The sequence below is a fragment of the Buteo buteo genome, chromosome 4 (genome assembly GCF_964188355.1).
Source record: "Buteo buteo chromosome 4, bButBut1.hap1.1, whole genome shotgun sequence".
In the NCBI taxonomy this organism is placed as follows: domain Eukaryota; kingdom Metazoa; phylum Chordata; class Aves; order Accipitriformes; family Accipitridae; genus Buteo; species Buteo buteo.
The window spans coordinates 34,214,676-34,242,472 of record NC_134174.1 but is presented as its reverse complement, the minus strand read 5'-3'; the positions used below and the strand labels follow the sequence as shown (position 1 = coordinate 34,242,472).

At 43.7% G+C, this 27,797-nt stretch overlaps 1 protein-coding gene across 6 annotated transcripts in view; it reads right to left on the bottom strand.

Annotated features, from left to right (window-relative positions):
* Positions 1-27,797, bottom strand: part of JMJD1C (jumonji domain containing 1C) — a 171,435-nt gene that overhangs the window by 59,233 nt on the left and 84,405 nt on the right. For 3 of the 6 annotated variants that reach the window (XM_075025491.1, XM_075025494.1, XM_075025495.1), the window contains exon 1: positions 3,733-4,040. The exons of 2 other annotated variants lie outside the window; for them this stretch is intronic. The gene's annotated coding sequence lies outside the window, so the exon portion shown is untranslated. Of the gene's footprint in view, positions 1-3,320; positions 3,354-3,732; positions 4,041-27,797 lie in introns of those variants that run through there. One more of the 6 variants, XM_075025492.1, reaches the window with a different exon arrangement.

Sequence of the window (27,797 nt, the reverse complement as noted above, 5' to 3'; positions counted from 1 at the left end):
CCTACTTTACAAAGGTGTTGCCTTGTGATTAGGCTAAATATAACCCAAGTCTCTCTGGAGCTTCAGCTTTGACACTTACTAAACAAATGAGAGAATACTTCATTGGAGATACATTATACTTTCTAATAAACATATCCAGCTCTACAAATGCTCAGATTTAATGTACCGCATTCCTGTTTCCATTTTATTTAAGGTTTCGCTTCAGCTGTTACCCTTTCTCCCGCAAGCAAAGAAAAAAAAAACCCTAAAACCAAAACCCTATCAGTCAGTCAGCCATCTCAACAACAGGGTAACAAGATGAAAGGGCTGAAGGGGCAGGAGAATATGATAATACGCTAACTACAGAGTCTGAATAGTAAATAATTATTTAACCTCTAATAGTTAAGAAAGGGCCTTTGCTCTTGCATCACTTTTCTATAATGGATCTTGTATTGCTAGTGGTTCGAGTTAAGAGAGGGTGGAGTTCACATCATGAAATTGCAAAGCGTTGAGTGTATAAACTCACAAGCAAACTTTTCTTTAAAAAAGTCAACGCTGTAGTCTTTCAGTTCTTAATTTGCCCCCGCACCTTCACATACACTGTTCTACATTTTCCATTGCTGGCTCCTTTCTAACTTTCTGTGCTATTATTCTGGTCAAGAAATGCGTTTCTGACTATGAACAACAGGACATACCACATCATTAGCTAAAACGAAACCATGTGGAATGCGGCTTGCAGTCATCATTCAGGATTCAGACAACACAGCAGATTAAGGTACGTGTGAGCCACCAGTTTATCTTACTGCTGGTATTAAAAGCACTAGTTCCAAATATAGATCTGCGAGCGTGATTATTCTGAGAAGAGAAACATAATGCCTTCTCACTTGCTTTCATAGATCTAAGCCTCCAGACAGGCCAACGCCCCCAAAATACACATGTGGAGGATGCAGGCTATCCCACAAGCACAGAGGAAAAAAATGTAAATAAATAAAGCAAAACTACACCATGTCACACACCTCCTTATACACGGATAGCCACTCAGCTGCACACAACTTGAGATTTTTCAGACACTATTAGAAAACGTTCCCACTATCAAACAACAACAAAACCCCACCCTTCAATAAAAGCAGGCCTTCCTGAGAAGGCAAAGTCCAGACTCCCATCAGCTCCAGGAGATATCCAGGCCACCAAGGAGATAGCCAAGCCAGGACGGCTTAGGGATTTGAAAAAAATCTTAAGACGGAAGACATGACCAAACTTCACACCACGCATCGCATATGCACAAAGAAAAACAGACTAAGAGCACAGCAGGCAAGAGTCAGCTACTAGAGGCAAGCATGCAAGGCATGTAACGACACGAAAATAGATGTAAGAAGGTCCAACGAGCTCCTTGCAGACTTTCAGAGGAAGACGCTCTTTCCATTCCCAAAGTGGAGGACAACTCTAGGGAGAATCAAGCATACTGGCTGAAACCAGGAAAAACTGAACCTTTTCAAACAAAATTCTCCCTTTCAAACTTGCATAACGCTTCCTTTTACCATCTACGTTAACCCAGTTCCCCGAAGACCACAATTAAGCAAAGGACTCAAGCACTCAATTTTAAGTGACATCTGACTTCAGCACTCTTCTAAGCGGCTAGTTAAAAAAAAAAAAAAAATCCCACTTTTTTTCCACCAAATTTCCCTGCTTGGCCAAAGGGGGCTCTATGAAAACCACACACACACTTTGGTTGCTTTGCTACCAAGTTGTCTGATACTGAATAAAACATATTTCTTACTCTGTCCCCTCCCCACCCCACCCCCATCTCCCTGTGATTTTACCCCAGTTCATGCAAGAAATAACCTGCCTACGGGAGGTATCTGGCACAGCTCTGAGACCGAGAGGAGACGTTGAGTTTGGACCTTCCAGAAATCCAAACAACTTTTTAGAAAACATTAAGTACCATCACTTCACAGCAGACAGTCTCAAAACTGTTCGACGGCCTTCACCCAATACTCGCGAATACAGGGGATTACTCACGGACTGCTTTTTCGCACGCCCAGTAACACAACTCATCTATTTATTTATCGCTTCCAAACCCCCATGGCAACCGCAGGCCCCGCTTTCCCCAGGAAGCAGTACCGAGCAAGCCCGTAGCACCTTTTTATCTCTGCCTAACGCAATTCAGCAGCTGGAGGGGTGGTTGAGCCGCCCCCACCGTGCGAGCAGGCAGTTCCCTGGCGCTGGCCAGGGCTCCGGGAGCCGCCACACCTCGGCTGCGAGCTGCTGACGGCCGGCTGCTGCAGCCTCGGCGCTGCCAGGCTCTGACACCCAGCAGGCTCATTGCAGCAAACGCTCGGGTTACAGCTGAGCTCGCAGCTGCCGCCCGGCTCATCCCGCACGTACCACGACCTCATCCGCCTCACTGGAGCTCGCAGCCTGCTTAGCTGGGCACGCCGCGCCTGAAGCCTGCTCCCCACGCCACCAAAAGCACATTTTTCTAGGCACAGGTACTGCACTTGTGTCATGTCCATCGTCCTCCCTCCTTTTTCTTTTAAATCTCTCTAGAGGAATTCATACCGTAAAGAGAACGGACTTTTAAAAAGCTAAAAATTTATTCAAGAAACTAAACCGTGTAATGCTTCATAGGTCTCCCTCCTTAAACCACAGAAATCGAAAAGCTCGTGTAAACTTCATTTATACGTGCTATTCGGCAAACTTTTCCACCTACTGCTCCTTAGCCTCACTGTTCAGTCTGCAATAGGGCAAACGCTGGCACCTTTTCATTATGGCACTGAAGCATTCAAAATAGCTGTAGCTCCCTTCCAACGCCTGTTTGTTGCCATGGTTTGCACTCAAAGGCAGAATTAGCGAGTGGTAAAGAGCGGAAGACAAAAAAGGCAGATTTGACGCAAAAAAAAAAATTTAAAAAAAACGAGCATCGAGTTTTCTCATTTGCAGACTACTTCGCCTGCATTCCCGACGCAAGAGCCCGTTTCCAGCCAAGGTATTATTGCGGGCGGAACTCCCTCAGCCCTCCCCCGGAGGGGGGGGTCGGAGCCCGCAGGCAGAAGGAAGTAACCGGCGGGACGCGGAAAGAACGCACGGCCAGCCGGGCCCCCTCCCCGTCGGAGGCGGCGGGGGTGCCGCATGGCAGCGCCCTGCGGAGATTATGGCAGCTGCTTTGTAACGGCGGCGCTCCTCACGGCTAACGCCTGGACAACGGGCCTTTCCAGTTCAGCAGACGGCGGTAACGACCGAAATTTAACCTCGCCTCCACCAAAGCAAAACAAAAAATAAAAATTTAAAACCCGATTTCTCGATCGATTATCCCCCGGGTCAGGGAGGCGCCCGGTACTCACGGTGTCTCCCTCCGGCCCGCCTCGGTGGTGCTCGCCCTCCGCCGGGCCGCGCACAAAGCCGCCGCCGCCGGCCGCGTGCGGCGCCGCGCCCGCGGAAGCCCGCCCGTCACGTGCGCCGCCCCGCGCACCGCCGGGCCGGGGGCCACGACACCCACCCACCCCACCCCCCCCGTCGCGGGGCCGGGGGCGCGCCCCGCTCCGCCCCCGCGGCCTCGGAGGGCAAACAAAGGCGCGCAGGCGCCCCTCGGAAACTTAAAATGTCCGTGGGGGAAGGGGGGCTGTCCCGCGGAGATAAGCCGCGGAGCCGCCCCCACCACCCCCCCACGTCGCGGCGGCGGTTTCTCCCCTCCTCCCCTCGCCCCTGCCGCCCCCCCCCCCGCCCCCTGCCGATCCCCCGCCCGTCGGTACGCACCTCGCTCGGCGTCCCGCGGCCCGGCCCGGGGGACCTCCGCGCCCGCCTCCGCCTTTGAACTCACTTAGGAAAATGGTTCTCGCCGCGCCGCTTCCGGGTCGAGCGACCGCGCCGGGGGCGGGGCCGGCGGCGGCGAAGGAGGAGGAGGAGGAGGGCTCGCCGCCCGCCCTTTGTGGGGCCGGCGCGGGCTAGCAGGCAGCTGGGCCCGCCGCGGAGGCCCCGGCGCGTCCCCGCTGCTGGGTCATGGCGCGCCGCCGCCGCCGCTTACATAAGGGCGGGCGCGCGGTGCGCGGGGCCGGCCACGGCGGCGCTCTGCCGGAGCGGGGAGGAGCCGGGCCGAGCCGAGCCGAGAGCCGGCGGGAAGGGGCGGCGCGGTCCGCGGGGGCGGGGGAGGCGGCCACGTCCCGCGGGGGCGGAGCCGCGGGCCACGTGTGGCGGCGGGCTCGGAGCGGGGCCGGGGCAGCCGGGGGTCGAGAGCCTTCTGCTGGCCGGCGGGGCCCGCCCGGCCCGGGCTGGAGCGCGGTAGCCTGCGAAACCCGAAACCGAGGTTGTGGCCTAAGTCCTTCCTTTCCCCGAAAAGCCGCCACGATGCCGGGTCTGTCCTTTGAAAGCCCTTCCCCGTCCCTCCCCCTCGCGTGGGCCTTCTGTAGTCAGCAAACGAGGGCTACGATTCCATCCACGTTCACCCGAAAAAAAAAAGGGGGGAAGAAAAAGGAAGGGCGGGTCAGGCATGCCTGATTTCGGTCCAGAAGCAGCCGGAGCAGAGGGCGGTGCGGGGAGCGACCCAAAGCCGCACGGCGGGGGACGAGCCGGGAGTCCCGGGCTGCTCCGCTCCACTCTGCGCCGCCAGATACAGGGAAAGCCTGTCCCTAACAGCGTACTTCGCCGTCATCTGCAAGTATTTACAGCCCATCAACTGACGGCAAAACGTCCTCAAGCACGGTTTTCCTATTTTCAGCATACAACCTATCTTCTTGATGACAAAAAACCCCCCCACACCAAACCCCACATAAAACATGTTTTCCCACTGTTGAACAGAAGTTGATGGCACTAACCGACTAGCCGTTTACATGAAAATATCAAATCACCTGAATAGTCCAGGGAGAGAAGAGTGCATGGTGCACTATCTAATGAGAAAATAGTTTCCAAACAGAAATTTAGCAGTAACGCCTGTAATGCATTCCTTGAGTTTAGCTCACATGCACAAGCATGGATAGAAGAAAAAAAAGGAAAAAAAATAAATCACACGGGAGGTTGCAATAGAGACATTTATTTCCTCCAAACCCTTTAAACAAACAGCTGTACATTTTTTACTTCATGGAAAAAATACAAAGTGTGTAGTTTGCCAAGAAAGTATGAGAATAATGGGAAATCAATGCATGACTAGTTCTCTGTTCTCATCTTGAATTATTCCAAATGATGTAAGCTTAAAGGTGTACTGGAATGCTATAAAATACTGAGCTCTGAAATCATAAAATACTTAAGTACAGTTAAAAATTAAAGTTGAACTGGAAGGCTCTCTACCCACCACGGACTTGTCTCCAGCAACTGGATTTCCTCCACAACAGTTTGTGGCACGGCACGCACACAAGCAGGGCAGGAACCAGGGTACCTGGACATGGTTTTTGTACACTACCCAGCCTACGCTCAAACCACGTAACTGCAAAACTGCATTTTGCTTTGAAGGGACACTAGCAGAGGTGGTTTATTGTATTTATTTCCCCTTTAAAGTGGAGTTCCAGGCCGGCGAGTCCAAGGCGGCTGAGCAGCCTTATATGGCAGCAAGGCTGTGGGGAGGCAGCAGTGCCCTGAGCAGCCTCCATCTATTCCTGACCACCCAGTTGCTCCTCTCGTCTCCGACACCCCTGCGCACAGACCCTCACAAGATCCGCTCGCCCTCAGGGCTAGCCAGAGAAAGGCCGCCTTCTACTGCCAGCAGAGCATGGGGCTCGCTGGCCCCCTCTGCTCCCCCAAAACACCCCCCCTGCCCCAGCCAGGCTGCTGCAGGGCTGCACTTCCTCATTTCCAGAGAAAAAAAAATCAAACATCTTAGTGACACCATTTTGACCCAATTTCTTTCCAATTCCTTCTTCTCCACCCTACCTCCCCCGGGGTGGGGGGAAATAACGCCTCAGCTGCTTTCACCCGTACCGAGACAGGTCATGCAGCAGCAGAGACTAAAATGCATCCTTATTGCGTGTTTGGGGCTGCAGTTTGCACTGCCTTTACCCCTCTGGTGCAGAAGCGTCCCCATTCTCTGCCACCAAACAGCAACAGAGCAGCTTGTCAAGTGAGTGGGGAGTCTTTCACAGACTCGGTTCTTCAGAGGCCTCACCACCTCTAAAAAATTAAACTTGACCTATATGTAATAGCTGACACAAGGAAATATCCTCAACTCAGACTTTGGCAAGTAGTCAGGAAAGAAAATACTTTTTCCAAAGTTAATTCTGTACTTGTATGATTTTCGATTTAACTTCTAAAGTGCATTTTAGATTACCTCCAACAAGTACTGAACATCCCAAAGACATACTACTACTGCCACCACAAAATTCGTACCCCTCATACGGTTTCAGGGGTTTGTTTTACCATTTCTCTAAAGTAAGAGTCCAAACACTAATAGTTATTTCAGGAAGGGCAAACAAACGAATTATGCCTATTACAGAGCGCAACGTACTTCATGCTACTATTAAACTAATGGTGCTGTGATAGCTGTGCGGTATGTAGTGCAACTGTCAAAGCAGGCAATCCTTAATAATATCCAATACAGACACTGTTAAAATACAAATCACAAGACTGTCTGGAGGACAGGCAAGTTTGCCTGTTTGGATGAAGCTTTATTAATAGACTGCGACTTAGTAACAAAGAATATTAATACCCAGCGCAGCACCACCTATTCATTACCACAGAGGGATTTTGTAAAAATTCTCAAGTGGCACCAGCTACAGGTGGAATACTAACCCAGCAGCTCTATTTCCAAGGCTGTCACTTAAAGACAATCTCAGTGAAGATCTGCTAAGTGGGAAAACATCTTTTGAGAGTATAAAAAAACCCATGAAGTTGCTACTGGTGCAACTGCTAACGTTAAGTATGCTAAGGCAACATAAAACGACATTTACACCATTACAGCTGACTAAATTTACCGCAATATATATGCGTGTATTCTTAACAAAACACAGATTTGCCACATACAGGGACTGACACCGGTTTTTAAACAAGAATTTTAAAAATTTGCATCTTAAGAGTCCCAAAGCCTATGGAAAATATCCCTATCCAAGCCTGGTTGTGACGTTTGCAAAATACACGACACTTTAGAGCAGCTTATTTCACAGTCACGTTATTTTAGTGCTGTTTCCAACTCCTGTTTGCTTCGTCGCACAATTGGGCCTGAACTGTGCCGAACCAGCCATACTCTAAGCCCGCAGAACAGAGCTGCCTTTGTTCTTTGGCACCGCCAGTCCCCTATGGAATCAGGCAGCACACTGAACTGCACTCGGCAAACAATCCCTGACCTTCAATTACTGTCTTGGCTCGCTGCCACAGGATACATGTATTACTGGTTACAGAGCGTGCCCTATTTTGCAGCTAATCGCCAGAACTACAGATAATCATGGAAATGGACGGAAAACCCCCAACATTCCCTTCCTGAAATCGCAGTCGCTAACTTCAGCTACAGCAAAGCGTTCCTCCGCTGCACCGCAGCAGCACGCCCCAGGTTCAGGCTCGGGCCACGCATGCGAGGACGGCTGTACTGCAGGTTTTGTATTTTTAGAGACCGCACGAAAAATTCCAGGTGGCGGGCGGACGGACGGCTTCGCCTTCCTCCGCTGGAGGTTTTCGGTTTGGTTTTTGCTTACTTCGAGGCAGGAGGCGCGCCGGGTTGTGCCGGTTTTGCAAGAGCTGCTCTTTTTTTTTTTTTTCCTCCCTTTTCTTTTTTTTTCCCCCTGGAAACCACTGGCAGGTTTTTCACTCGAGCGCCCGCGGCTGGTGCCGGGGCAGGGCCGGCGGGACGGGCGGAGGTCGGCGAGGAGCGCCGCCCCCCGCAGCCCCTTTGTTGCCGCGGAGGGGCCGGGGCCGGGGCCGGGGCCGGCACCAGCTGCAGCCCTTGTACTTGCGGGCTGGCCGGCAGCCAGCGCCCGGGCCGTGAGTCACCGCCCGCCCTGCTGGGAGGCTGCTGGCTAGCACCGCGCTGCCAGAAACACCGCAAGGACATCGGGAAGCTGAAGCGCAGGCAGAGCGGCGGAGTTCTGCTGTAAACACCCCCCCTTTCCTTTCTGGAAGGCAGGAAACCCCTTTGACTGACTGCAAACTAACGCTCCTTACCCGCACCCCGCGCCAGAAACCCATCTGGCAAGGGACGAGCACATGTAGATCTTGCGAACGAGTAAATATTTAAACTTTCGTTTGTTTTAAAGTTATTTAAATCGGTCGCCTTCGTTTAAATTAGCGGGTTTGTACTTATCTTCTTCCTGTGTGCGCTGCCCTACATTTGCTTAGCAAGCAGAACTGTTTCATAGCAATACTCCTGCAGAAATAAGACAGCGTAAGAGCAGAGCTATGGTCAGTCTCATGTTAGTGGAGAAATTAACTTTCTGATTACGTATTTGTGCAAACCAACTGAGTTCAAACAGCGTACCTAAGTGCAGAAGCCAAAGTCCAAAGGAGGAATTAATGTCTGTGAAACAATCATTACTACTAAGGCTGCAACACGTTACATAGAGCAAATGGCATTCAGGTGCCAGTTCATTCGGCAAATTCTTCATTTAAACTCTCCTTTTTGGTTACGGAGGTGGGCAAATCTCACTTGGAGACATCCAGGCTTGCAAAAACTTCACCAGGCTATCTTCAGTGATTTTTCAAAATTGAGAAGCCGAGGATATCAGTGTACATGGAGGAACATGAGCAACAATACAATTAATACCCGCGTATCAGCGCTAACTGATTTTACAGTATATTTCAAATCAATCCAATTTAAAATATGGTTTCTATCTTTGCAATGTTTTCAATCAACTTTTAGAACCACTTTTGTCCTTCCCTCAGCAAGCACCGTGGGGTTTAATGCTGCATGCATCAACATGACTGTGCAATTTTCCCCATTACTTCATACCCATCTACTTCATCATACCAATACTGTAATCGCAGCTCTGGGAATAAGGTCTGTTAGTAAACTTGCACTATTTTTGTGGCTGAATCAGTGTCCCAGCTGCAACAGGAGACCAATAATCTTGGTGAAAGAAAAACCAGAAGCATGGCATTAAAAAAACCCCAGCATTGTAGGCAACAATATTGCATGAGTTTTCTTATTTGCTGGAGTTTGCTGATAGTGTTAAAATGATCTGCAAATTTCAGAAACTACAAATTTTGAATGCTGACAAATAATTTCAGACTAAGTTGCTTTCATTTCTCCTGTTACAAAAACCCCAATCCTTTGTACAAATTCAACTCGTTCTTTCAGGTCTAAGCTACCTAAATAGTATTTTCTACAATTGCCGCCCCTAGTTTCTTTTCTTCTTAGCCCATTCTATGCCTTCCCCCAATTCAGCTTCTATTCACAGCTTGTTACTGACATTTTTCTCTCTACCTAGCCTCTGCAGTATGCCATTTACAGATACAAATCCATATACTTTGAACCTACGAAACAGTGCTCTAACTCCAGATTTATGTCCAAAGACAAAATACTGAGCAGTCTATCAGGCATCCCTTTGTGGAAGTCTGTCATCTCAAGCCCAGCATCACTGTAACAGCCTTGTTTTCCTATGCCCTCTCCCTTCTTCATCTGAGCAAAAATGCTGTGACCTTGCCACTCACTCAAATCCAGTAACATCAATGTCATCTTTAAGTGTGACCTTCTCTCTCTCTCACTTCTGGGTCCAGGTTACATGAAACTCTTGCAGATCTTTCTTATAAAGTTTATAAAACACATGTTTTTCTACCCATCCTCATAGTTCAGAGCACCAGCCTGCACCAACCTACACTCATCCTGCATTTTGATTACTGAAGCCTCCTTTCCTCTGGCCTTAATAAATGCATACATGTTCAGATCCACTCGAAATGCTGTCACAAACACCTCCAGCCCACAATGTCCACTCTTTGCACTCCTTCCCCCAGCAGTCCCATCACATAAATTGCACTTTCAAAAACTCCCGACCCTACTATCGGTCATTTATCAATTTCAGGAACAGCTTACTGGCAACACTTGCAAAGCTGATTCATTGACATCTTTCTTTTTTCTCCTTAAAACTCTGCTTTGCTGTACTGACCTCTGAAACCTTGACAATGGCTTGGCCACTGCTTTATGCAAGCCTCATCTTCCCTCACAAGCAATGCCTCCTATTTCCCATCTGCCTGTCTCTGTGTGTCATCTGCCCTTGACTTATGCTCAAATTTTAACGCTATGGAGAAAGGAACCCTTTTCATTTGGCGTTTGTTCTAGAACTCATTGCACAATGAAATCCTGGAGTTTCATGTGAGTTTCCAAGTGCTGTAGTAATGTGCTGCAACAGTCATTAACCTTGGGACTGGATTATGTCCTCCACAAAGCAAGCTCAACAACTTCAAGACCATAATGTTCTTACCCACTCTCCTTCTGCAATATTCATCAAACCCTTTTTAACTTGGGTGCCATCCACGTTTTTCAGTATTCATGCTTCTTCAACCTTCTTGCTTCCCTCACAATAATGCCAAACTCCATCCAACTCATTTCTTGGCTTTATTCTCTTCTTCCAACTCTACTGCCAACATTCACAACGTTCTTGCATCCTTTTCCCCCTGAACTTACAGGATATAACATTCATTTACACGGCCGCCTTCCAGCCTCACCACCAGAAAAACAACCTGATCGAGAACATTGGCTTCAGGCTTCTTACATCCACTGAATTGCTGCTCTTCTGATTCAGCATCCAGCACAGCCTTCCTCTCATACTTCCTACTAACTGAAGTCCATTACAGAACAGGACTCCACCTTCCACCCTCCTACTATTTCCTGCCCCTCTCATACTACATTCCCAATTGCCTCTGAAGCAGATCTCACTTCCTGAGAGTCACCCTGATCTAGCTTTCATAAGGTCTCCTTCTGTTGTTATTTCCCAGAGCAGGTATTTTATACCTGCCTCATCTTTTTCCATCTCACCCCCCACATCCCTGTTAGCTTTGATTTCCAGAGCACTTTTTTTCCCCCGATTCTGCTATTTTTTAGTTCTTCTGCCCTGCCACTCCCTCTCTCTTTCCTTTGTCTAAGTCATCTTACTCACCAGCTTAGTCAGCTTCCTGTCTCTTAAATGGATTGTATTTTATTTTGCATTTTTCTATTTGCTCTTCTCCAAAACAACTCGGGTGCATCCTCACCACAGAAAGCTCGGCTTCCCCTGAAGTTTGGGCTCCCTGATTGCTCAGGCTGCTGCCAGGCTCTTCAGTCCAGGGCTGCCTCCTGGAAACAAGTCACAGGCTCCATCAGAGGCAAAATGGGGTATGGTTCCAAGGGAGCCCCACTCCAGGCATCACTTCCTCCGACACAGCAGTGGTGAGAATGCACCCATGCTGGTATTTTCCATTCCCACAGCCCTACAACAGTATCCATGTGACTCTTGTAATATCAAATGCTCCCCACGTGCCTGATGCCAGACCCAGGGCATGCAACATATTCTTGACATCATGCTATAAAATGGTCACTTGAGTAGACTGTAACAACTCAGTTGAGTTGAAAGTCTCTACGGGAAGTGGAATTGGCTCTTGAAACAGAGCTGGAATTAGGAGATAAACATAAGTTAAACAAGAGCTCCTGTTTGGAGCTATATGGAATAACCAAAGCCTTGAAAACATTGAAAGTTGAAGTATAAAAATCTTGAAAAAAATATCAAGAACAGAGACCAGTATTTTAAAAGAACACATCCTGTGGAAACTGAAAGAGCAAAATACCTGCTTCAGATTATCATATGAATGAAGTTGTTCTACATAAATTTGGATTCCATTTTTGAGAAGCAAAAGACTCCTCAAGGCCATTCCTCCAGTCTCTACATTTACTCCCTTTTACTGACAGCAGTGTATCTCAGTGTTTGTCAGGTGGAATAAGAGCTATGAAATAAGCACATTCAATTTGCAATATATTCAGAATGGGGGGGGGGGGGGGGTTGGCTAATAGAAGGCTACAACTTCTGTTCCTTCCTCCTGCTCTACTTCAGCTCTCTCCAAAAAATCAGGAACCCCATTTGCCAGTTTTGCAGGCTTTCTATCTGATTATCTCTGGGTCCACTTAACAGGGAAAGGCCATTTGGGGGAGGAGAGGATTACTCGTTTTGGATTCAGTGCCTCTGTGCTCTCTTAGTCCCAGTTTGTTGGGAGTAAGGTCATACTTGGCCATTTCTCTGTGTTTTGTGATAGTGTGTTTTTTTATATCCTAAACATATACACTTTAAGCATAAGAATATCTTATAAGTAGTATTTTTGTATTTCCAAACACCAAGACTTAAATATTAAGCAACATCAATGCATTGTGTTTTAATTATCTTTGTAACAAGCTCCATCTTACAGAGACAACATGCTAGTATATCCTCAAATAAAAATATCAGACTGTTCACTTCACCTTTGTGTGTCATGTAAGCTGGGAGAGAGATATAATCTAGTTTCAGATTATATACAGAAATATCTTTTGACCTTCTTAAGCAGTATTTTCTCCTGCTATGATTGTTCTATAATCATACTGTAACTTTGTCAGACTTCCTACACTGAGATACAGTTGCTAATGCACTGGTTTGATTCCTGACTCTATAGTATAAAAGGTTTGGAAGAACTTCTCAAAGACAAAAACCTTATAGGCATAAACCACTAAGAAGTCAAGGTTAAAAGTTTGCACTTGATAATAAAAAGTCTGATGGAACAGACAGAGTTTTAGTCAATATATCCCAGCATCAGGATAATGCTGAAATAATGTTGAAACACCATCAGTCTATGTAGTAAACAAATTAGAAAATAACCTAGATATCATAATGCATTCCCCCCTGCAGTGTTATTTTTAGATTCACGCATCTGCCCTCCTACACACTTGTCCAGTAGCAACCTTGACGGACAACACTTTTTTTTCCTTTCAGGAAAACACAGGACAGATGGTGTTGAAAGTATTTCTCTCCGAGATAACAAGTTTTCCGCTTTTTATAAATTCACCCATCTTCAAACTGTGACAGCTGTGAGTTTAAAGATAAAATCGAAATGATCCAGATCTTGTTCATCTCCTTTCTCTAGGGTCCCTGAAAGGTCACACAAATATGCTCGCTTAGCAGTTTCCCACTAAATGTGAAATGCATTTCTTTTCCAAGTTCAAACGTACTGGTATGTTAGAAAGAAGTGATGTACCCCTCTGCTTTCTTTTCAGATTTGTGTCTCAGGCCTGTATTGTGAACTCAGGATCTTCTGGATCCATTTGTATAGTATATCAGACAGTATTTACCTCCAAGATCTATTTACAGCACTAATTACATTCCCTCATTTCTCCCATACTAGCATACATGACAATGTTACTAGCCTACATTATCTACTCCCACTGAGTCTCTCATGTTAAATTGTACCTCTACACCCTGGTTTTCCTCATCATCCTCCTATGTATCCTCTTTGTTTTAAATTTAATTTTGTTTTTAACTTTACCAGCATGTTTTAAATTCTCCAGCATGGCTGACCAGAATTAGGTGTGTCAGTTTAAAAGCACTCTTGGGGGCAGCTGTAAGGGGACGGTAGCATGCCTCTGTTCCAGGAAGATGTCTCGCACGTCCCAGAGTCACACCTGCGATCATCTCGACATCACACGGCAGGTTCACAGTCCTCCTCTAACTGGCCAGAAGGCCCAAACCTTCTCCGTGCCAGTGCTTCCACTGGATAAGCTCTCGTCTACATTTGCCACCTGCTCCTAAATCCACCACTTTGTGTTTTATGCAGTTACCTTTTGTTCAATTTCTATTACTTCGTTTCTCAAGGACATTCAATTTTAGCTGCGTAAAAACCCCTCACCCTCTGTGTTAAGGGCTGCTCCTTCCTGTTCTGTACCATTTACAGATTTAATCAAATTTAAGCAATTAGTCAAACGTTTTAGTGAAAACACTAAGCAAGTCATTCCCAAAACGTGTGAACAACTATTGGTAGCCAGACCTATTTCACCACTACACTGCTCCACCTATTTCAACACCACATAGCTAACATCTTATAAGCCAATTCCTATCTAATTTACTGTTCACGCTACTAATCCCCGTCTTCCTCTGATTGTTCATCACTTGAGATACTGTAGAATGCATTACAAAAGTCTAGATGAATTATATGAATTGCATTTTCTTGCCTCAGAACAAAGCTGACCAACCTTTTTGTTCAAGTGGGTCCATGATGTAGCTTTTCAAGGTGCTGATGACAAGAATAGCCCATGATTAAGGGGAAGGGGAGGAAACACACAGCAGATATAATCAGTCTATTTGTAAACACTTAAAAGAAAACAAAGCGATGAGTAAAAGCCAGCAGGAATTTGAAAATAATACATTATGTCAAAGCAAATTTCTTTTACAAATAGAAGAGCAGACCTGAGAAGCAGATCTATATCCTGACAAATAAGGTTTCTGGCACTGCCTCCTACGATATTTATGCACACAAGCTAAATAGATCAGACCCAAATGAAACGAACATGGATGCATATCAAGAAAAAATAAGGAATAAACAAAACTAACAAACCCAAACCACTGTAAAATCATCACTAGCTCTCTGTCAAAATACATATCTAGAATGCAGTTCCCAAAGTCACCTACACTGGGTCTGCTCTTACCCACTATTTTCATTAGTGACCCAGATGACAGAACAGAGACTACATGTATTAAATTGACAAACAACCAGCTTGATGTAACTGCAAATTATACTGGAGGACAAAAAGACAGACTGGACAAGTGGTCTGAGAAAAAAAGATGACATGCAAAACACTGCACGTAGGCAGGAGAAGTCAACAGCAGAAATACTGAATGGCAAACAACTAGCTAAGGAGAAGTTCCACAGAAAAAGAGAGAAGTTAGGTTCAATTTATGAACTGCTATGAGTTAACAGTATCATGCTGTAAAAATGCAAACACAATACTGGGATATATGAACGTTAGTACAACCTGTGTTCAGCATTCATGAAGCCTCAGTTGGAGTACTATAAAGTGAGCAGAGTCTTGGATATTGTTCTTCAAGACAGGTACGTGTTCAAAAGAGAGCAGTAAAATGAGCACAGTTTTGGCAAATACCATGGATGAATACAGACTGAAGAGACTGGGAGGGGAAACAGAGCTGGGTGTGTCTCCAGCTATGAAAACAGGATGCTGCAAGGAATAATTTCTTAATCTCTACAGCAGACACAACAAGTTTTAACGGCCTTAATTTAGATTAGATGATCTCAAGGTCTTTTTCAGTCTTATGATTCTAGAGTATCTGCAGGGTCACTTACCTCTCCCAAATAAAACACCATTTAGAAACACATGCCCAAATTAATGCTATATTTAAGTCTGCTTTTATTATGCCATCTGCCTCTCTGCCCAGCTTCTCTGACCAACATCACCTACTTCATGGCTTCTCTCAACAGCTATAAAACATTGGTCCTTTGGGGGCTGCAATGCAAAAGGAAGAGCCTCAAGACTTTGCTCCTTGGCAGCAATACTCTGGCACTCTCAAGAGCTGTCAGGTACCAGCTTCCCCTGCACGCACTAAACCCAGCCTACCGATTCCCACCGATGGAGCTGAACAGGAATATTTACCTGCAGACCTTGGGAAAGGTTCTGGCAGATCACACCTGACCTGAAGGCCACAGGCTGGCCTTCCTTGTCTAGAAAACGAATTCTTCTTAAAGACAGGTATTTGGTCACTAAAATGTGCTCTTTGAAGCAGCTATATTGTATCTTACTTCATTTTCTTTAATTTCCCAAGTCCTTGATTATTCTCTCCCCACCCCAATGCCTTCCAAAGCTTTACATATTGTGAGGGCAGACTTGACAGTCTTTTAATTGCTTGCATAATTCTTCCTTTCCCCCTCTTTATGTTGGCACTGCTTTCTCCAATCATTGGTACCACCCTGAAGGAAAGACTAGCTAAAATAGTTACAATCAGCACTAATTCTTTCCTAATTCTGAGACGGAAATTTCTCTTGGTCTGAGTATTTTGCGATTCTTAAGTTCCTTCTGGTTGTAGTAATTTCCATTCTCTTATTCTCATTATACATCTTGCCTTTTCCTCTGCAGTTATCATCATCCTTACTAAAAATTAAGCCAAAAACATTTAATGTTTTATGTTTTAGTTGTGTATTATTGTTATTCTCTACCCTTCTCACCATACAAAAGCTTCTTCTTTTTATTTGTTTTCACATCATCTGCAAGATCAAATTCAACTTTTAAAAACAAAGAAATTGGAATTAAGTCTTTTTTTCCCCCCATTTCTCACAGGATTCCTGCATTAGTCTTACTATATATCTTCAGGCTGGCTATTCATCCATTTTGGTCTGCAGACCAGCAGAACTCATCCTTACTTGGGATTCAGTTTCCAGACAAATTTTACTTATCTGAGACTTCAAGAAATTGAGTCCTCAGGCTCCTTACACCTGTGATCAGCTTTGCTTATTTAAATTTGCCACTAGGCTTCAAAACCTAAATTCCAAACCAACTTTCCTATATTTTTTCATGTTTCAAATGGAATCAACTCATGATTACTAAGGGTGCAATTTTAAGTTCCACTTAATCTGATTAGCTGTAAACTGCCACTGAATGGGAAGGTCCTGAACGCCTCACCAGCCCCAAGCACTCGCTCTACCTCCTCTGGCAGCCTGATCCATCAGAGCTCACCTTCCCCCCTCCCCGCGACTGACTCTAGAGAAAATGAGTCACCTTGCTGATGTAACTCACGCCTTGGCTGCGTGACTGCTAGGATCAGCTAGACCGGGGCAGAAAGAGTGAAGCCAGCTCTTTCAGCAGCTGATTAAGCATAAAGTGAAACTGAATCCTCAATCCAAAATTATCTTCTAAAATACCCTCGTTGCTTTTCAAAATGAAGTCTGAAGCAACACTGATTTCCTGTTGGTTCAGTGACTAGTTTAAGGAAGAAACTTGCCAGCAATCACATCCAAGAATACCTTGGCCTTATCATTTCTTCTCTAATCTCTACCTGGGAAAGTAAACCACCTCATAACAAGCAGTATTTATCTAACAACACTACAGAGATCCCTATCCCTATTCGAGTCTAACCCTGGGGCTAACAACAGACTCTTTACTCCTCCTGTCATCTTTCTCCAAAGTGATTTTGAGCCAAACTGATTTCGGTCTGTCCTTTTTACACCAGGGTATTTTTTCTAGTCTACCCTGTAACTACTACTGCACAACTTCTGCTTTTGTTCAGTTATTTCTGAACAGTACTTTAAATACATCTAGTCCGGTTACTAAGAGTGTTCCACCATGCTTGTGATACTCAGATGTTTTATATCCTGACCTCTATCAGAAGTTCAGATTTCTCCATTTTGTTGTCCAGGCTCTCAATATGTATACACAACATTTCAGTTGTTTCTTAGTAACCACACCCCATTATCCAGTGAAAACCTTTCCCTAGCTGCAATGTCTGACTATCATTTTCCTTAATCTTGGAGCTCTTTTTCTTCTCAATTAGTACTAGTCTTCTACTCACTGGCACTTCTCCATATGCTGAGACAGAAACAAAAGTTTACCCAACAGCTCTCTGCTGAGAGCTAAAGCCTGAATGGAAGTTGCATAGGTTGGTCAAAGCTTTTTTCCTTACACTGAAGTTCCCAGTCATTGCACTCGCCGCCTTCTCTAAAGGCAATTTTTCTAGGTACTTGGGGGCAGAAGCTAGCTGTAAGAGTGATCTCCTCAGGGCTCTCTCCTCCAGGGACCATAATTCCACTTAAGATCATCAGACCATCTACTCTATGTCTTCTCCAGTACAGTATGCACATCTGTAATCCACCATGGTAGAAAACTTGCTGTCGTTTATCCTACCATGAAGATAAATGATTGAGTATTTCCTTCCCACTCCCACTCAAATCCCTTCAGGATCTTTCTCAGATTTCTCATTCTTCCTTATCTTCACATTCAACAACATCAAAAGTCCCACCAAGAAGTCTGCAATTCCTCAGCCACATGAACCTTCTCTTAATTATTGGATCTGGTTTAAGTTCCAGCCTCATCGCCAGTTGCATTTTGAGCCTCCCCTCCTCCCCTTTTTTCTTCCTTTTCACTTTTGAACTGTATGAATGATTTCATGCATACTATATTTAGTCAGCTTTATTAAATCTTCCATTTTTCAGGTTTCCTCCACTGCTCCCTTGATTATTAACTCTCATCTCTTTAAAGTCCTTTCCTTCCAAAAGCATGCACACTAAACATCCTTGATACACTCACCAGTTACACAGCAACTACTTATCAGCTGCTTGACTTTTGAAACCTTTTGTCTAAAGGAACTTCAACCCTTCATCTAATTCAGCTGTAGTTAGCAGCAGAAATCAGTCTCACACTCCAGTTCAAATGCTGTCCATATTTTACATTAAAATCAAACACTAGTCACTGATCGTCAAGAAACAAGATTTGCTTCCCAGCCCCCTGGGAAAGGGTCCTGTGCTGGCTTTGTTGACCTCTACTAAAAGCTCAATGCTTTATAACAAACTGGATGTGTGAAAGATGTCTGCTTTGGCTATTCCCATGGAAGTCTATCCAAATTTGGCACAGTTAGAGGCCTCAAAAAAAAAAAAAAAATAGAGTTCACAGACGTTTAACTGAGAAATGTTTGCAAGAAAGGGGCTGTTCCTTTCCTGGAAATCCCTGTTCTTGACTAGGAATAGCCATGGCCTCAGAGATCAGAACAGAAAGTGTCCCCCATTGGTGGTACCCAGCACTAAAGTAAAAGGAAAATGTAAACTGAGAAGGCACAGGGCGCAGGAAAAGAACCACCAGAAGGGCAAGAAAGAGTGAATGGGCACAACAACTGGCAATGGATTAACAAGAATAGAAAGCCCTGTGTACTGCCACCACACACACCCCCTGGAAGCTGGAAATGCACCTAGAAACCGCATGCAACATTCCTCTGTTTTGTACCAAGATGACTTGCTGCTTTTTTTGTACCTGGGCCACAAAACCAACCAGTCAACTACTCTGAAAAAAACAGCTTCACTCTGTAAAATGCTTGAATACTACATGATAAACTGAGGAGTTAAGCTTCTCTCTACCTCACTACCTTCTATCATTGAAAACAGGCCTTCTTCAGGGACACCCACCCCACCCCACCCCAAATCGACTGGAAGGAGCAGTACTTTATTTCTAAAAGTACTACCTGTTCTCAACAGTGTCAAAGCAGAAATCACCCATGCACTCTCCGCACTCTCCCCATATGCTGTTCTGTTTGATACCTTCCTCTCCTTCCTGGCCTGCATCACTTTTGAGTACTTCTGCCATTTGCAAGATACAGCATGCTTATGTGAGGACGAGGAACGTTGTCATTTTTTTGCCTTTCAACTTGGAATAGCTCCTGTAATTTATTTTTTTTAAAATTCTCCTAATCATGTTCAATTTTTTGTAACAGTATTTCAATTGACTTTTTAAATCAAAATAATCTTTTTTGGCCCAACAAGCCAGGCATAACTGATACAAAACTATCAATAAATCAGATAACAGCATCAAATCTAGGACGATACAAAAGTTTGAGGTTTTTCTTTTACCCATATTTAAGCCATCCTCAAGCTGTGCTTATTCAAGACATAAAACAAGCAACAGATGGAAGTTTAAAAATGAAGCCTCCCTTTGGTCTTTATATTCTTATCTGTAAAATGATTTCAAAAACTTTACTCCATTCCCCACCCCAAAGTAACAAGAAAAAGCTTTACATTAGCTAGGTATTGAGGGAACAAAAGAGTAACTCTGACAGATTTTTATTTTTCTCTGAAAAAGAGCTCTTTCAGACCAAGACCCACAAATGGAGCTAGATATCAGGGCAAGCACTAAATCTCTAGGACATTTTTTTTCCCCTCCTCTATTTCATAATGCTAAAACATCATACATTGAATTACTTCAGGAGAATCTATAAAATGAATGACCCATTTCTGGTCAAAACTCCCAGCCGTGAATCACATAGCCATTTGGCCTATAAAAAGCGAAAAACATAACCCTTTTTTTTTCCCCCCTAAAACCTGTTCTGGTACAAAAAAGAAGTGGGAATGTTTTCCAATTAATATAAAAGATAAGAACTTTTTGAGAAAGAAGCATAGCTACTTTTAGAACTACCCTTCCTTATGAAAAAATCACACTGGCATACCTGCATAGAAATGTTTCATTTCTCACTCCCAGTCTCTGAAACAGTTTCTCTGTTAGTTTCTCTGTAACTGAGTTATACCTGATTTTCTCTGTAAGTCTGCTAATCCTGAAAAGGGATAAAGAAAAATATATCCATGGTTTTGAGTTTATTTCAGCAGAAGTAAAGACACTTTGTATTAAATGGCTATAATAGTGGTTTTTATGATAGAAGAAAATACCTATCCAGCTTAGGGAGATGGAACAGACATATTTTAGCTATAGAAGACCTCTCAAACTCAAGTATGTTTATAAGAATTGTGCCTTTGCCCCTATTGGCAACTTTTTCTCTCCCTTCAAGCTAGAAGGTGACTTAAGTAACATATCAGTGGACTTCAGAAATAAATACCTCATCACTGTAATGAAAAAGAAATGGACCACTAGTTGTCATAGCAAAATCTAAATTAGGTTTCTATACTTAGAAGTACCACCTTTCTTTTGAGGATAGTAATGTGCTTCAGTTGAAGGGCAAAAGATACGAAGTTGGTACAGAAGCTCCTGAATGTGAGTATGGGTGGCAAAAGAGTGTGAAGTGAAAGAAATTCATATGTAATGATGATGAGTATTGCATGTAATTATAACATCAAAATTAAAACTAATCTTGTAGAAGATGGGAGGCATATGAAATTGGAAAGTGAAGTTTAACTAGCTAAGTTCTAGATCTTTAAAGAAATTAAAAGGACAAAGCTATTCATTCCATTATTAGCTTTTTATTTATGACCTTTCAAACAGAAATTAATTACAACATTATAATGACACCAGATATTTGTTATAGTAGTAGTGTTGTAGTTATTAAGGTCTAAGGATGAAGACTGACACTTCTATTTCAGAACTGAGGAAGAATTTGCATTATTAAAGCTTAGTAGTTAATTCCTTCTGTATCTGTCAATCCAATAAAATATATTAGCTCTTCCACAAGCCTTACCCCACCTACTATTTCACAAAAAATATCAAGGATTTTTCTTCCATTGCATTTTTCCCCACCAAACTCTGTTATACTTCAGTTACTCCTTTACTTTTGGTCACTGACACAGACTTTAGAAAGCTGATCCTCTGTAAGTGAGACAGTATTTTAAAGTAGACTTTATGAGTGAAAACTACTCCTACTTCATTTTTGCCTTTCATTCTGTCTCATTTTCCTTATCACTGAAATGTTCCCAGTCTGCATTTATTAAAAATAGTCAAGGTGACCCTAACTCATTTATTTGGTATCTAAAACATCCAGCAACTCCAGATGTTCCATTCCAAATACATCCAATTTATTTTCATTTCAATTTTAACCAGGCACCAGATCCTCTAGGACGGGTAAGTAGAAAAAAAATGTAACCTGCTGAGCAAAGCTGTGGTACTCAAAAAAGCTGCACTATGCAAAGTGTGATGGACTTCATATTAGAAACTACTTTGATTCATACATATGCAGTAGGAGGGGAAAAAAGAATTAACATAAAATGTATTGAATTAGCCATGAGACTGGAACACAACAATTAATTAGGCTGGAACAATGTAATTCCCAATACTATGCAACACGCATGTAATCTTAATATTTGGCCATATAGCCATGAAGAGGAACTGACCTGTTACCTAGGTGTTTAAACATTTAGCAGAACATTGGCAACTTACCGAAATACTTGTCTGGCTTCTTGCTAAACCATTCTGTCAACTCCAATTTCAGTATACATTCTTTCAGACATGATTATTTCAGAGAAAAAGTGAAACCCATCCTTTTTGTTCTCTGGTCTGGTAATACCTTGCAGCTCTACTTCTCACATGTGAAAACTTAGACCTTTTTCAAAAGTGCTTTCTCTATGATGGACAGACACATGCCACTGAACTCCAGATTATAATAGTTTTAATAATATAAAATACATACTTTACTGGAGTTGGGATTCTGCTGCATGATCTAGCTTTTCCAAACAGAGAACTCTAACACTGGGCTAAAAATTACGTTTTAAGTTCTGAAGTAGCTTGATGAGGATCGGAAAGAAGAAGGAGAAAAAAAAAAAATTCATGCAAACTTTGGTGGGGAGGTACTGTGCTGCAGAAGGTAGACCATAACCTGACTTTCAGCAGGAGTACAGCAGGAAGCAGCAGGCAGAGGCACAGCCACTCTTCCACATACCACTTTGTAGCAATGTGGCTGGAAAGTAGACTCCAGCCAGATCACACAGTAACCCTGGTGTGCTGGCACCCCTTTCACCACTGCTCCTTACCAGAGCATGCAGCGGATAGTCACAAGCCACATTCGATGCAGTTGTGAAAGTGCAATGAATTAACTTTTTTCTTTTCCCCACCCCCATCCCCCCCCAGCAACATTTTTGAAACCAAACTCTCATTCAAGAGGAGAACAATTCATACAAAAGGTTGACATTGTCTATGAATGCTTCCTAAGGGATGCACATCAGATAAATGTATTTTGCCTATCATTTTAGGAATTAAAAAGCATAAGCATGGGCAAGAAATGAATTTCAGCTTGCTGATAGGTAAGTTCAACATAGAGAATATTAGGAGCACTCAAACCAGATTCTGCATTATGTGCAAAACAGCCATTTAAACATTTACTCCAGAGCTTCCGTCCATGGGGCAGACTGGGGTGAGGGGGTATTCTTGAACATTTATACAGCCTGGATTCCTTCAGGTTTTATGTATTAGCAAGAGACATCTGCTAACATATTAAACAATTTCTGTCTGAGAATAAGTACTGTTTTGTGACAACTTCTGTGTCTCTAACATCTACTGAATTGCTTGTTAGTTTTTCTGCCTGTTGCACAAGCAGGCAGTGAAGTAGAGGAATGCCAACATTTGAAAAGGGAAGCCTGGTGTCAAGATCCTCTTCATCTGCTTCAGAGAGGTTTTCATTACTACTCACGCTGAGCCAGGAACCTGAGCCTCTCTCCTACCTCCCACATCAGCAGCAAAACCACGCTCTGGTGGGGAAAGGGAGCACTTGACCAAACAAACTCCCCGTGAAGGTTTCTATGAGACTTCTCTATGTTTTAGGAACAGTTTATTTTGCCAAAAAGTGCATTTCTATAGCTACCTCAACCATCTAACAACAGCTGATGGTCTAATCCAGTTTGGTTTACTAATTTTAATGGACTTCTCAGTTGGAAATGAAAGCTATTTCTACCTCTACCTGTGATGGGTTAACCCTCGCTGAACGCCAGGTGCCCACCAAAGCCGTTCTATCACTCCCCCATCCTCAGCTGGACAGGGGAGAGAAAAATATAACAAAAAGCTTGCGGGTTGAGATAAGGACAGGAGAGATCATTCACTAATTACTGTCACGGGCAAAACAGACTCAGCTTAGGGAAAATTAGCTCAATTTATTACAAATCAGCCAGAGTAAGGTATTGAGAAATAGAACGAAATCTCAGAACACCATCCCACCACCCCTCCCTTCTTCCCGGGCACAACTTCACTCCTGGATTTCTCCACCAAGCCCCCCCAGTGGCGCAAGGGGGACAGGGATGGGGTTTACGGTCATCACACATTATTTTCTGCTGCTTCACCTCCTCAGGGTGAGGGCTCATCACATCTTCCCCCGCTCCAGCGTGGGGTCCCACCCACGGGAGACAGTCCTCCACGAACGTCTCCAACGTGGGCCATTCCCACGGGCTGCAGCTCTTCACGAACTGCTCCAGCATGGGTCCTTTCCACGGTGTGCAGTCCTTCAGGAGCACACTGCTCCAGCGTGGGTCCCCCACGGGGTCACAAGTCCTGCCAGAAAACCTGCTCCGTGGGCGCCTCTCTCCACAGATCCGCAGGTCCTGCCACATAAAACCAATACACTACCATATTATTACAGACAACTAGGGGAAAAAAACCCTTGCATTAAAACAACGAGTATTATTCTCCACAGCACAAAGTACTGAATTTTAGAGAGTATCACCCATCAACTCTGAAGTCTGTACAGTCTTCAGTGAAGTGCAGCATTTAATCCAGAGAAAACTGATTTTTATACCAAGTTTTGCAAAAGGATCTCGCATGGGTAGTCTGTTTTGACAACAGTTACCACATGGGGACATCTGAAATTACCAGGTTTTCCCACACTAAAAGTGGAACCTAGATGACCATCAATTTCAGAAGCATTCATGTTTGTTAATTAAATTATCAAGTCCCCATATTTACAGAGAAATGGGGTGAAATGGGACCAATCAAAACTTACTAAACTAAGCATTAGGTTTATTTTTAAAAACAAAATTATCCCATAATGTGTCGTCTTCTAGGTACCACCAAGTTACAATAAATGTTAACTTTTTAATGGTTAAAGTAAGAAAAAATTACGCAGAAGTTCCTTGCACTTACTAAAATAAAAGGCCTATTGTGTTATAGGGTCTATTTAGCTAGCTAAAACTCATGTATGTGAAAGAGTGACTTTTTTTTTTTTTTCCATAATAGATCAAGAAAAAGAAGATAGGTTATATTAAAGAGCATAAAGTATGATTAGGTGCTTCTCAGAAAAGCATGCCTGGAGAAAGATCTGCTCCTGTACTAAGAACTGAACTAACATAAAACTGGGAAGAAGTAACCAGATTAATTTTTTTTTTTGCACATACTGTATAAATAAGCCTACCATGTAAATATATTTACATGATAAGCAGTTAGAAAGAAAGTAACTTCTGCCTCAGATTATTTTCCTTAACTGTAAATTATCTAACTTACTCTTAGCAGAAGCGATTTAAAACAATTGTGCTACATCAGCAAGAGTCTGTCCATGAAATTCATCTATTTACATTAGAGTTGCTCATAACATAGAGGTAGCAGAAGCAGCTGACTGATGTAGCCAATGTATCTACATTTCCTTAGAGTTAGACTGAAGGAACTGCAGTCATGCCTGCATGAGCCTGGCTAGTTTGGTGCCGGAGCACAATCAGGAACAAAACCCCATGCCCACGAAAGATCCACAACAAGTGTGCTCCCACCACCGCTGGGAGGTCCTGCCTGGAAGATGAGACAACAGCAATCCAGAGAAAACGCCCAGAGTGTGCACGGTGAGGGCATCACAGCCTGCCCATCTGCCACGCTGTTCCGCATCATTTGCTCCAGTAGGCATAGCCTGCATTACAGCAGGCTTTGATACTGTTCCTTGTCACCATAGGGTCGGTCACAAGCTGCTCTAGGTTCCTAAAACTGCCTTCGTTAAGTGCTTCTCTCCTACAGAAGCAGAGACAGCATCACAGGGCCCTTATATTAAGCATATCGGCAGTCCTCCTCTGTTTGCAAGTAGCAAAAATTCACGTCCTTTTTACTAGCACTCTTTTGATGTGAGGAAATCTTAACCTTATCGCAAAGGCCAGGAAGTCCTGGGCTAGGCTAGTAAGCAACTGCATACTTCATTTTCCTATAAGAATTCTTCTGTTGGACTGGTGCTGGCAAGGCTCCCTAAGAAGTCATGTGTTTTGGCATTTACTCTTTTATTGCAGTATATGGTAGGTAGCTCTTATAACTTCCCAATCTACTGCTTCAGCCTTTCTGAAGAGGCAAGCAGATGTCGCTGTATTTGTTACATTCACGCCACATTTCAGGACTTCATTTCCAAACATGAGGAATTTTCTTCAGAATTATTAAAGGAAAAACATAAAGATTGGTTCTTCCTCAAAACTGTAGGTGTGAGGTAGCAGACTAAAACAATACCAGCATCACCCCTTCACATTTCTCTAAGTTCAGAGAAACCTCTTCCAGCACTACAAAGATAATCCCCCTGGCTGAGAAACCTCAAACATGAGAAATGCTCTGACTGACAAAAGCAACCTGGGGTGGGGCTGAAAAAAAGCAGCTTTTAATCACAGGTCTCAACATGCAGAGTTCCTATCTAAACATCCACACTACTATCGGAAAACACAAAGCGTGCCAGGTGGATGTTTACTTACTGTACAGGTGAAATTTTAAGTACCTGGTATATTTTCTCCAGTGCTCATGATCTCGGTGCACACGCTGCAGTAGCCTGCAGATCCTCACATGAATTGCACAGCCTGGCTTCTGGCACGGGAGTCAGCTTGGGGTTCACTGGAAGAGCTCTACCTAAATGTCTCTGCATTTGCACCTTGTACTCACCTGAGATGGTGAAAAGTTGCTTCCCTCCACCATAACATAAGTAAAACCCTAACCAGTGAAAACATGGTATGTTTGAGCATTTAAATGAAGAGCGTTTAAATGTACAGGCAAGAGTCAGGGGCTGTGTAGTACTCAGTATGTTCCTTCAAAGCAGGTGTTCAAAATTGTGTGGGGATTTTTGAAGCATGGAAGTGTAACTGAGGACTGCCTATGTCATGTCTCGGTTTATATCTTATAGCTAAGACTCAAAAATACTGATCTACAACATAAAAGCTTAATCCATATTCCTGTTATTTGAGAACATTCAGGTGGGTAGATGAAGACTGAAGACGTCTGCCAACAAGTGCATATGGGAAAATCATAGACTACCATTCCTTGAAAATAGCTTACAAAAGACTTTACTCAGGAAACTTTGTGGCAGTATCAGGTTACTGTACTACCCTGAACTTTTGATTTTTTTGCAAAAGTAAAATTGCTTCCTCATATCAATTCTCTCAGTACCTGAGATTTCAAGCCCTCTTCCTGGCAAGGCTTTGTCACAGCTAACGCAGTGATCAGGTTAGCTGGTACCTTCTTCATCTGGCATCCCCACTAATTCTTTTGCTTTTTCTGATGGTTGCAAAGCAGTTGATTCCACACATCTATTCACAGGAACTGATGACAGGAAGTTGTCTTCAAGTAGCTCCATTTTTGTCTTCAAGATGCACAGAGTAGCATTGGATAATTGTACATTCAAACCAAAGACTCCTTCATTCAAAGGGCCCAAGGTTGATGAGGCTCTGTGTGTACAAGGCCATCAGGGATCTGATGAAACACTGGTTTTATCTCTGTGCCTCACAGACATGTAAGTGGTAGCCCTCAACACAGGCTGAGATATGACAACTTTGAAGCTAAACCTCAGTAACAAGCTTTATTGTTTGGCTTTAGGTTTTTCTTTTTCCTTGCGTAGACTAATTCAGGCTAGAAAAGTTACCTTGCATTTCCAAAGCCCCAAATAAACCATATCCAAATGTAGGGATTACATGGATTTCCTGCCAAAATCATGAAAATCACAAACAGAAAACTACAGATTATTTTGTCTTGCTATGTGGGGGGTTTGGGGTTTTTTGGGGTTTTTTTTCTGGTAAAGTATACTTCTTACCAATCATAGAAGATTTGGATGAAACTGATTTGTCAGAAAACTACTCTCAGATACATGCCATGCTCTGAAGTCTTAGGTAAGAAATACTTTAGGCTGACAAATACCCACAGCCATGCATGGCAGCTAATACTATGGAATTAAAGCTGGGATGGTCACAAAGGGCTGGGGAGAGCAATGGGAGTTTACAACCCAGGCAGCTACTGAAGCAATGCTAATCAACTTCCAATGCTGGTAAGGGGAAGGAAAGAAAACTGGGAAGGCCCAGAAATTTGACTTTACAGCTTCATTTCTTTGTGCTGTTAACATTGTCTATTCTGTCTTCATTGAGGAGGATGAAATCACTATAGAAAGAGTTCCTCACTTTAATACAGGGGCAGAATAGGGCATGAAGAGAAACTTCCAAGAGGGCAGAAAGAAAAAGACATGTCAAAATGGAACAGCGTAATTCCCCCTCTGACCACACATATAGCTCCCTAAACCCCATCAAAGGATGTTACAAGAAAAAAAGAAAAAAAAATCAGAAACCTGAAAGGGAAAAAAAGA